This window comes from Rattus norvegicus, chromosome 6 (assembly GCF_021556685.1).
Source record: "Rattus norvegicus strain SHRSP/BbbUtx chromosome 6, alternate assembly SHRSP_T2T, whole genome shotgun sequence".
Lineage (NCBI taxonomy): Eukaryota > Metazoa > Chordata > Mammalia > Rodentia > Muridae > Rattus > Rattus norvegicus.
The window spans coordinates 96,146,757-96,158,862 of NC_141539.1; the positions used below are offsets into that span (position 1 = coordinate 96,146,757).

General features: G+C 44.9%; 1 pseudogene; it reads left to right on the plus strand.

Moving 5' to 3' along the window:
• Window positions 1-10,202: 10,202 nt before the first annotated feature.
• RGD1559545 (similar to ATPase inhibitory factor 1) lies at window positions 10,203-10,782 on the plus strand (annotated as a pseudogene).
• The last annotated feature ends 1,324 nt before the right edge of the window (window positions 10,783-12,106 follow it).

A 12,106-nucleotide genomic window follows, 5' to 3' on the forward strand; every position in this document is an offset into this window, starting at 1 on the left:
GTTGTTAAATCACCCTGCTTTCCCTTAGGCTTCTTTACGTAGCAATTGTCTGATTTCTCCCAGCCCTGACTTTACAAAGCAGCCTTCTGCAATCCACAGCTTAGCACACCGAAGGCAGATGGTTAACTGCCGGAGGACAGTGTTGGCCATGTTTACTCTGCCGCTGATGATAATGATGGTGGAGACAGCGATAAAAATAAAAACAAAAGAATTATGCTTATTACATGCTGTGCAATGCTCTGAGTATTTCATGCATAAGGATAACTCACTCAATCGTCCCGTGTCTAGGAAGAAAATGACTATCATTACCTCCATTTAACACGTGGAGGCAGATCGAGGTCAAACCACCCATCCAGACTCCCAACTGTTTACCACAGAGGCCAGGCAGAACACAGAAGAGACGTCAAAATGGGCCATTTGGGCGATTATTTACAAAACGTGTGTCTCGAGGAGGCATTGGTAGACCTAGGGCCGAGGCAGTGCTTACACACCAGCTCTTATGGGTGAGAAAGGAGCTGTCAGAATTCAAGAATTCTTTGTGAGGTCAATTGAACCTTGCCTCTTGCATGGAGTCATCTTTGGCCAGGGATTCTGTCAGTACAAGGTAGTCTTTCAGGGAAAGAAGAGAGAGATAGGCACCCTCACACTTGTCTGCCCTTCCTCTGCACATTAACAGTCATCATCCTCATCACCATCACCATCATCATCACCACCACCCCCATCGTCATCATCGTTATGTATGCACGTGAGTGATGTGTGCATGTGAGTGCCGGCACCTGAGCTGGGTCTCTCTGGAGTTTGAGTTATAGACGCCCTGGGAACTCGGTCCTTTGGTTGAGCAGTATGAGCTCCTCACCATTCACTGAGCATCTCTCCAGCCCTTTCCTTTTACACTTTGGACAGAACTCTTCAGTGTTTGAATATGGTAGAACCTTTAAGTGTTCCAATGTGTGTTGATGACATGGATGCAGTCTAGCACCAGGGTAGAGAGCAGTGTCCTGGCGCATACCAGATCCTATGTAGTAGAGCTGGGATTTGAACTCAGGCAGTCACTCCAAAGCTCTTATTCCTAAGCACTGTGCTTTATATATTAGCATGACTAGCTCGGGGCTAGAATGTGCTAGATAACTCATGTAAGAGCTGTGACTTGCATGTGCTGCCCGTGTAGGTCCTGATGCAGGAGAACCAGAAGAAGCATGCTGATTTTGACATTTATTTATATGTATTACCTCCTTTGCTCTAGAAAATACTAGAAACTGTTGAACTCATGCCCCTCCCTATCACTGACCATGTATGTGTCTTTGTATTTTAGGTAGAACAACATTTTACTGATTCCCCACCCCTCACCCCAACTGTTCGTCTTTTTTCATTGCTGTATGCTTCACTGTTTATTCCAAAGTGAGTTGGGTTATAGCTATTAGCAATCGAAAGTTACTAAAGATTGGATCATCTCCTTTTAGATTGCTGTTGGGGAGGAGCTTGCATAAATTCGGCTGAAGCCATAATTGTATTTTACGAGCAATAACCAATTCCTTGAAGAATCAACCACCACCACTACTGGTACAAAATGTTTTTTGATGTTACTCTCACTTTCCACTTAGCTTCTCTTTGACACAATGGAAAAGACCCAGGGGCACTATGTGATTGTGTGAGAGGCAGAATGGTGGCAGGAGGTGTTTTCAGCTTTTTATTGAAAGCAACTGAGGAATGGAGAGAGTCCCTCCCTGGGAAATCAGCCTAAAGGCAGGTTTCTTATCAGAGGCTTCATCACAGATGTGGCCCAAGGGGAGCGTGTAGACTGAGGGAGGACAATTAAGAGGACAGACAGCAGTGCTAGCTGTGTGCCTTCACTTTTTCTTCTAGCCTTTTGCACTTGCAAAATTGCCAGTGGGGATAAGAATTTTCCGTCAAAGGGGACCATTTATTCTGAAGTTCTAAAGACTGAGCGTGTGGTAGAGAGGCAAGCATACCATCTTCGCTTCTTCAAGTTGTGCATCCTTATAACACTTCCCAGAAGCTCCAGAGGGATAAAATCCCTTGAGATTGGAAAGGCAGATTGAAAGGGCAGAAAATTTTCTTTCAGTGAAATGATTCACAGTATGGGGAAGGAATGGGGCTGGTGTTGATCCTTCCTGTCAGTTACAATCAGGAAGCACAGCAGTGGTGAGTCCATGGTCACTTCTGAGCTGCGAGCTACTACAAAGAACTGTTGGAGAGCACAGGGAAACGTGTCCTTAGAGACAGGGACCACGAAACTCTTGTAAACATTGCTGGGGATCTTGAATAGCGTTCAAGCAGAACATTGTAAGGAATGGTGCCGCTGCTGACACTTGGTGTGTCCATCATAGCCGTGGCTCCACGGGGCCGTTTGTTCAGAGGGGTTTCAGGCAAGAGGTTATGTTTTTATATTATTGTTTTGCCTTCTTCCATTATGAAGGGGAAGCTGCCAGCTGCCTTGGGAGTGACTTTGGGCAAAGTCGGGCAAAGGCAGGGAGTGACTTTGAAGCCTGTTTTTCTTGTCTTTTAGAAGAAGTCTTTCATGGGTGTCCTTCCTTGTGTGTGAGCGAATAATCATGATCTGGGAGAGATGCTGGGACTGGTCCTCATACAACCTTTTTGGGTTCATTCCATTGCAAGTGACTATGTGAACAGAAGAAAAAGTCGCCGGGAGGGGGAAACCTAGGACTTCAGTCTTTAGTGGAGAAGGAGGGGAAAACCTAGGACTTCAGTCTTGTGGAGAAGGAGGGGAAACCATGCCTTGAACAGCTATGAGCTGTGGTCGACAGGAATGGGCATCTTGATTCCCCACCCTAACTTTTGAGATAGTTTCTCAGGTTCAGGCATCATTCTTTTCTCATGGATCTGCTCAGCCAAATTTCCACATCTTTACCCACATCTTTACACAGCTTAGAAAGGCCGCTCACCTCACTGGCCCAGCAGGGCTGGATTCTTCCTGGTGGGAGTGTAGCTATGTAAGAGGATGAAAAAAAAAAAAAAAAAAAAAAAACCTCAACCAAACAAAAAGCCCCTCCTTGCATTCCAAGTGTACTAGCTGGTTTGGCAAGAACCTCTCCACCAACCTTAAGTACAGAAGTACAGGGAGACAGGGAGTGGACAGCTTGGCCCTGAGGGGCAACTCCCAGCTCAGCCCCTGTGGTTCTTATGGGAACTGGAAGTATCCTTCAGCTTTGTGCAATGATTCACGAAGGCCAAGTTCCTCCCAGAGGCTGCTGGGTGAGGTGGATCAAGGACTAAACAGATGGGAGGACTAAACTCTACTGTACTAGTTCTACACCACAGCGGGGGGGGGGGGGGACTGCAGCCAATGCTAACTCGTCACACTGTTTCTGTTTGGAAATGAACAGACAGTTTGGATGCTCTCAGTGTAAGAAACAACGAATGCTAATTTCTGATTTGATTCTTCGCATGCTGTGTACATGTGCCACATAGTACCCCCAATATGGACGGGTACAATGCTACTTAAGGAAAAAGAAAAGATCCCTCGACCTGATCTATGTCCTCTGATGACATTCTGCTGTATTGGAGCTGTGTTCAGAGCCCTGAAGGGTCTGAGAGATTTCAAGACACAGAGCAAAGGGGCAAGAGCTTGGGTAGGCAGCACTCTGTGACCACAGATCTGTTTTATCTCCAAGGAATCACTAGGTCCTCTGTGGGCACACCAGAATCTGCTGGATCAGAGCATGCTGGCCCTGTCCTCAAGGTGTTTGGAACCTTTAGCTCATATCTTACAACTGTTTTGAAGAGTAGTCTTGGCTTGCATTAAGGTCCAGTTTCTTACTGGCCACCGGCTGTTAAGCTTTACTCCATTGGGTCTTCAATAATATTGTTGGAGGTTAGACACCCTTGCGTCTGAGAGACTTGAACCAGAGACCAGCTAGGATTAGACAAATAACACATGAGCAAATTATGTGGCACACTCTGGTCACCAGTCACACAGCTGTCGATGGCTGAAGATGTCATCCTCAGAGAAGAACTGTCTCTCTTCTAAGCGGAAGCCAACCCCTTCAGTGTTCCTTAGTCCCTTGGCTTCCCAGTGTAGAGTCTTTCTTTGCCTTACTAATTGGTTCTGAAAACTCACCATGTATTCATCCATCGTTTCTTTTCTTCCTTTGTAACTTCTACAAGCACTATCGTGTCCAACTATGTTGATATGGAAAACAGTGCAGACAGCAGGGCCTTGGCTCAGGAACTTGCTCCCTGTGAAGGAGAGACAGAGGCCACACACACAACTACATACTGGTCATTGTATATGATGGGTTCAGTGAGTGGATGCAAAATACACGATTGGAGCCAATAAGCAAGGGCTTGCCAGGGGGAGGGATGCGCGAGCTGGACCTTGAAGGATGAGTAGGGATTAATTAAGTAAAGGAATAGGCAGAAGCATCTAAGTCAGGAAGAAGGGCAAGTGTGAGGGCCTAGGGCAGCAGATCTGAAAAGACTTGATGGCTATTAGTCTTGATTCTTCTCTAATGAATGGCTAGACTTTAGTACCATTGGGATGTATTTAATTTACATCTGAAGCTATGGTCAGGAGACTGTAGGCAATGGGTCAGAGAACAAAAGGTTATAGGTCAACAGGAAGAGATGCAAGGCCCTGTTTAAAAAACGTTTGTGTTTATTCTTTGAGAATTTTATCCAGTGTATTTTGAGCATATTCCTAACCCTCTTCCTAACTCTGAGATGAAAGGTTCTTAACTTTGTAAAGGAGAGGGAGGAAGTGGGCAGAGGCAAGAGCTGAGGCAGGGTCTGGGGTTGGCCCGGTTGGGGGAGTGAGAAACAAAGGGCTCACAGAAGCCAGGCTTTGGCTGGAGATCCTGGAGTCTCCAGGGAGACAGATGGCGTGGCGAGAGCTGGACCTGATGGCTTCACAGCGCCCTTGTCCGTTTCTCAGTAGAGGTGTTCAGTAGTCATATCTTCATTGGAAGGGCACTGCTAGATGAAAAACCTAATGCTTTATTCTAAAGTTCATTATTTTAGGTAGAACTATAAGTGGAATATGTTTGCTGACCTCATTTGCAGCTCGCTCACCATCGGTGTTTACAGTTTAAAAATACAAACGAGGGGTTGGGGATTTAGCTCAGTGGTAGAGCGCTTGCCTAGGAAGCGCAAGGCCCTGGGTTCTGTCCCCAGCTCTGAAAAAAAAAAGAACCAAAAAAAAAAAAATACAAAGGACCTTTGCAAGTTGGTGTTATATTTTGAAACTTTGTTATCAGTTCTAATTGGTGTGTGTGTGTGTGTGTGTGTGTGTGTGTGTGTGTGTGTGTGTGTGTCTGTGTGTGTCTGTGTGTGTCGGTGTTAGCTTTTTGGAGATAGTCTTTTCTGTGTATTCCAGGCTGGTCTCAAACTTCTAATCCTCCAGCCTTAGCCTCTAAAGTGATGGGCTCACAGACACACCACCATGCCTGGATTTATTTTTCCCAGTTGCCTCTCAAGGTAAAAGGAATCTTCTTGACAACAAGATCGATCATTTTATTCTTTTGTAACCTCAGAGCCATGAAAAATACGCATCACTTAATAGATGCACAGTGAAGAGTACATAAAAGCTGTGTTTGATAGATTCAGTGTCCAATAATGGTGTGGAGCAGATAACAGGAGAGTGGGTGAAGTGGGAGAGAGTGGGTGAAGTGAGCCCCCGACACAGTTTGAATCCTGACTCATTTGATGTGCAGCATGTGAAGGCACAGAACATTCTTGTCCTCTTCTTTCTTATTCTCAAACTACTGAGTCCCTGATTCAACTGGTTTCCTCCTTATTTAGTTTTTATTTATTTGTTATATATATGTATTATATATAATATATAAATTATATATATAATTTATAGACAAGGCCTCTCTCTGGCTCTGGCTGTTCTGGTACCTGACATGTAAATCAGACTGGCTGTGAACTCAGAGAGATATCCCTGCCTTAGTCTCCTGAGTGCTGATATTAAAGGTGGATGCCATCGTGTTTGATTAATTAATTACTTACATGGGATCTGCCATCTTTGTGATGGAGAGTCAGTTACCTTACCCACTTCCATCTCAGTTATCTATAAAATGAGTCTTCAAAGGCAACCACACAGGCCCATAGCATGTAAGTAAAAGGTATAATGTGTTGTCTATGTGCGTAGGGTTGCATACTATGTTAAAATGTTAAAATACTTAGCTGTTGGAGAAATGATGAAAAAAAAAAAGCATTGCTTCAACTTGCCAATTTTTGGTCCCCCCCCCCAATTTAGCAATATTATTAAGATCTGTGTAAAATCTACCGCAAATCCTTACACTTATTAGTAAACACAAAATAGATTTGACAATATGGTTCTGCTTGCTGGCCGCTTGTTCACCTCTCCCTTCCGCTTCACTCGGGGTCTTTAGAATCCTCTTGCTGCCATCCTGTGCCTGAGAGGTGAGTCCACTGAATGCCTTGTCATATGTTCCCAAGCTACTTCTCAGTTCAGTGGTTTTTACATCTGTGGTCACACATGTTGAACAGCTAATCCCAAGATGTTTCACCGGGGACGCTGATTTTAGGTCTCTAGGGGATATGGAAAACAAAATAACATTTTTTCTCTCTTTTCAGTGGCTTTTCCTCCTTCTCTAGAAACTGTTTTGGTACCTTCCCAGGGCTATCAAGTGTCAGCCTTTAGAGACAAACACGATTTGTTTAATAAATAGGACCTCTCAGAGCTTCAGGTGGCCTTCACAGGCTGTGTGCGCTGGCCAAGTATTTAATGACTGAGTGGCCAGTAAACCCTGCTGAGTCTTATATATTGTCAGAGGGTCAGAGGAAAACCAAGGTCACCAGAGTAAAGTGCTTAACTGTCATTTGGATCTTGTCTAATCAATAAGCAAAGCAAACAGTTTACACACATGCAATCAAAGAATGACTGGAAGACATCTCTCAAGCACTTAGCGTTGAGCATCGTGCCAGCCTCTGTTGACAAAGTTACACAAAATATGACTCTTACCTTTAAAAGACCACAGTATTTCGGGAGACATGGAACCTACGTGTAGCGAGATAGTAACGCCAGGGACAGCTTCAGCATTTGTAGAACTCTGTATTGTCTGGTGAAGGCAGGAGTTTATTTCCAAAACCGAGGAAAGGAAATGTTTGGCTTTTTTTTTTTTTTCGGAGCTGGGGACCGAACCCAGGGCCTTCTGCTTGCTAGGCAAGCGCTCTACCACTGAGCTAAATCCCCAACCCCCTTTTTAAAAAAATTTTTATTAGATATATTTCTTTACTTACTTTTCAAATTTTATTCCCTTTCCCGGTTTCCTGTCCATAAGCCCCCATCCCCTCCCTTCCCCCTCCCCCATATGGGTATTCCTCTCATACATCCCCCTTACTGCCCCCCCCCATATTCCCCTGCACTGGGGTCCAACCTTGGCAGGACCAAGGGCTTCCCCTTCCACTGGTGCCCCAACAAGGCTATTCTCTGCTACATATGCAGTTGGAGCCCTGGGTCATGTTTGGCTTCTTGAGAGCACACAAGGGGCCCTGGGCCAAACTGCGATGTATGGGTGTGGGTGAAAACCTCAGAGGTAGGAGGAGAGGTTTGGTATTCTGGACAGTAAAGGGATGTTTCCTTGTTGCCAAGGGTGCAGTCTGGGTGTTATAGGGGAGGAGACTGACAGAATGTGGGGTTGGGAGTAGAGCACTCCTCAGATGCCTTTGAATTCCAATCCATACGGTACTATTTTTGTTTGCATTTAGTTTCCAGCTTTAGAGGTTGCAGCTCAAACCTCAACAAGCCAGGTTCAACCACCTGCCCTCAGTAAGCCAATTACAGGACCAACATTAGTAGTGAAAATCAGAAAGGACATTTATTCAATGCAGCCATGTTGGAAAGAAGGAAAAGAGATCCAGAGACTCGACCCAAGCCTGTGTTCTGGGTCCGAATGGAGAACAGGGTTTAGATAGAAATCAAGAGATATGCTCGACCAAACAGCCACCAAGGTATGTTTGCCTGCCAATCAAGTTCCTCTCCCGATGCCCAGAGCTGCTGCCCTCTCCCTTCCCAGAAGGAGATTCCAGGGGAAATACTTATTTCTTAGGGTCCATTCTTCCAGCACTCAGGCAGCCAATGGGGATGGAGTGGGGTATGGTGGGGTGGGATGGTGTGGGGGAGCACAAGTGTCTCTTTATAATATACTCATTCCTGCCAGATGGGATGGTTACAGTTTAATGTTTTGTTTTTGAGGTAGGGTCTCCTCTAGCCCAGGCTGATTTAATTCTTGCTGTATAGCTAAGGATGACTATCTTTCTGTCTTGTTTCATGCACACGAGTATTTAAGTACATGCTTGTGTGGTGGTTTGAATGAGAATGGCATTTGATCTCTAGTTGGTGGAACTGTTGTGGGAAGGATTAAGGGGTGTGGTCTTATTGGAGGAAGTATGCCACTGAAGGTGGGCTTTGAGGTTTCAAAAGCCCATGCCAGGTTCAATGTCTCTGCCTCCAACTTGCAGATATGTGAGCTCCAGCTGCTGTTCCAGCACCATGCTTGCCTTCCTGCTGCCATGCTCCGTGCCACGATGGTCATGGACTAACCTCTGAAACTGTAGGCAAACCCCTGATTAGATGCTTCCTTTTATAAGTTGCCTTAGTTATAGTGAATCATCCCAGCCATAGAAAAGTAAGTAGGACAGCCCATGTGTGTACAGGTCAGAGATTGGAGTCAAGTGTCTTTCGTTAGTGCTCTCTGCTTATTTCCCTGTTACAGGATCATTTGTTGAAGCCAAAGCTCTCCATTTTAGTTAGACTGTCTAGCCAGCCAGTTCCCGGAAGCCATCTGTTTCCAGCCCTTGCTCCTCCCAGTGTGGGAATTATAGGTGTAGGCAGCCATATCCATTTTTTGAAAAACACACATACTGGAGATTTGAACTCAAGTCCTCATAGTTGCATTAACAAGCACTGTTACCTACTGAGCCATCCTCCAGACCCAAGGGATGACCTTGATTTCCTGATCTCCTGGTTTCCCCATCCCAGTATTGGGGATCTCTGATGAAGATGATGGAACTTACAAAGATAATTCTTAGCCAGAATATAAAAAGATTAACTGATTTAAAACTATTTATTTAATATGTATGTGCATGTGGGTATGTGTGGGTGTTTGCCTCACACACGCCACAGCGGGTGAGCATGTGGAGATGTAAAGAACCACTTTCTAATGCTCTTCTTCTACCTTGGGAACTCTTGGGATCCGGCTCAGATGCTCAGGCTTGGTAACAAGTGCTTTTACACCAAGGCGTGTTACTGGCCCTGTTAGTGTTTTGAAGGGAAAAACTAGAGTATCTGTGAGACTAGATAAGGGCAAACGTTTAAAATAGGTTTAACTACAGTTTTAGTTAAATATATTTAACATATTATATATATTTATATATTCAATATATACATGCAGAACACACACACACACACACACACACACACACACACACACACACACATGCTCCTTGACTATAAAGCTCTAAGGGACTCAGGGACAGTACGGTATGTGCTTCTCTGTACTTACAGAGCAGAGTCAGTCAGGTACAGGGCCTAGTGAGCTATTAAGGGCTAGCCTTCTTCCTGGAAATACTGAAAGTCACTGGAGAGAAAAGAATAAACAACAGGATTGTCAGAAAGAAGACGAAGGGAGAGGAAAAGGAAGAAACAGGAGGGAGGTCACTGAAAATCCTTCCCTTCAGTGGGAGCGTGAGAACAAAGCAGACCGTCATCTCGGATGTTTGGCTGAGCTTTTGCTTTCGGCACTGGGCATTGAAGCCAGAGCTTTTCAGATGTCAGGCAAGCATGTGGCTACTGAGCTACAGCATGGGGCTTTCTCTTTTGACCTATGATCATGTTAATATATTTGCTCGGAAGATAATTAACTTCGAATTTTGTCTTTTTCTGGACTAGCAGTGAATGGCACAACCCAGATGCAGCAGGCCACAGCTTCTCCCTAGCAAAGTGCTCAAAGGAACTGTGTCAGTAAACTGTGATGGTGGGTAGACAAGACGTAGTCTTGCATTTTGACTTACCATATTTAAAAAATATTAAAAAAATAATTTATTCTCTTTCCTTCTCCCTCTCTTTACTCCCCTCTCTTCCTCCAACCCACCCACCACTGTGTGTGTGTGTGTGTCTGTGTGTGTGTGTTTGTGTGTGAGTGTGTGTGTGAGAGAGAGTGTTGTGTGTGTGTGTGAGAGTGTGTGAGTATGTTGTGTCTGTGTGTGAGTGTGTGTGTGAGCATGATGTGTTTGTCTTAGTTAAAGGTATTAAAGGTAAAAATTTAAGGGAATAGGAGCAGCGCTGAAGATAATGGCAGGCTCAGCGTGGGCAGCTCCGGCTCGGCCCGGTGTCCGGGGTATGAGGGTCCTGTAAACCCCAGGCTGCAAACAATGAGTCTCTGACTCGGCGGAGAGCATGGATACGGGCGCTGGCTCCATCCAAGAAGCTGGTGGGCCCTTCGGAAAAGGAGAGAAGGCTGAAGAGGATCGGTACTTCCGAGAGAAGGCTAGAGAACAGCTAGCTGCCCTGAAGAAACACCATGAAGAGGAGATTGACCACCATTCGAAGGAGATAGAACGTCTGCAGAAACAAACTGAATGGCAAATTGAAGAAGATTAAGAACCTAAAGAGCAGTGATCACTAAACGCACACAGTCCCTCACCGAAGGCCCGTATCATTCCCCACTTCTGTAGAAACATTGTTTTGAATGATTAATATTTGGCCTGTGATACTAACAGATAATAAATTATCCCCAGGAAAAAAAATTCATGGGAATAAAGAAAAACAGGAAGCGATTCTTGGTATGATTACTTTTTGAATTTTTTTGTTTAAGAAAATTCAACAGCTTTTTTCTTGTTCCGACTAGGAGCTGGGATGCTTGGAGTGAAGGATGCATTTGCCAAACCCATGAAAGAACAGGGTGTTATCAGGGCATTTCGAGGGTTTGGAAATTGGTAGAGCTTTACAAAACTTAGAGATTAGCTGCCTACACAAGTGTGGTTTTTGCTGGAAGAGTTTTGTTTCTTATTTGCAGTTGTATTAATTTTCGACGATACAGTTGTATTTCTTGCAGAAATGCCTCTCCCATTTATTAATTTCCATTGGAAACCATCCTTAAAGCCAGTGGCTTAAGAGACAACTCTTCTTTTATTATTTGTCAGAGTTCTGGGAATTGTCTTCATGTGGCCTGAAGATTCTTACTCAGGGCTTGTTACATGGTTGTCTTCAGAGGGTGGTTAGGATGGGAGACATCTTGAGAGCTTCTCACCCGAGGTGCTTGACGGACTGTGGCAGGGACAGACAGCTGGAACAGCGTGTGACCTCTTCATGCAGTCAGCTGACCTGACAGCAATGCTGTTGGATTTTAAGGGCAAGCATTATGGGGACAGGAAGTAGAACTTCTGTTTCCTAAAACTTGGGCCTGGAACCTGATACTTTTATTGGCCAAGCAGTATTGTGGGCTGAGCTGTTTGCCCTCAAATGTCATCTGACCCCTGAGCCTCAGAGCACAAGTCTACTCAGAGATGGAGACATTAGGAGGTCATTTAGACCCTAATCTAGACTAATTAGGACATGGAGAGAAACTCCAGGCAGGTGCACCTAGGGGGAAAGGTTTCTACTCAAGAACACAGAAAGAAGGCAGGCATTTGTACATTGAGGGTATTGGATAAAGCAAACATCTCTCAACAGCTTCAGGGTGGATTTCCAGCCTTCAGAAACAGAATAACTTAAAGAAACAGAAATAACTTTCTGATGTTGAAGTTTCCCAGTCTGTGGCATTTTATTATAGCAACATAAGTGGACTAGCGCATCACTGGAGAGATTTGGTTCTGGGGACTGTGCTCTGCCCATTCACCCTCTCATCTATCCATTGCCTGATTAGTTTCAGCTGAAACTAGCAGCCAGAGGAAGGGAGTCCTACTCTGTAGTCCTTCCAGTAGTTAATCAAATGGGCCACTGGTGAGCAGAGACACTGGGAGAAATCGGCAAGCCCAGGCAGACAAGATGTATAATTGCCAGTGTCTGGTGATCATATGATGGTAGAGGAGGAGGGAGGGGGTAGGGGGTGAAAGTGTGGAGGGGTGATTCCGCAGTGGACAAGGCCAATGAACACTAGCT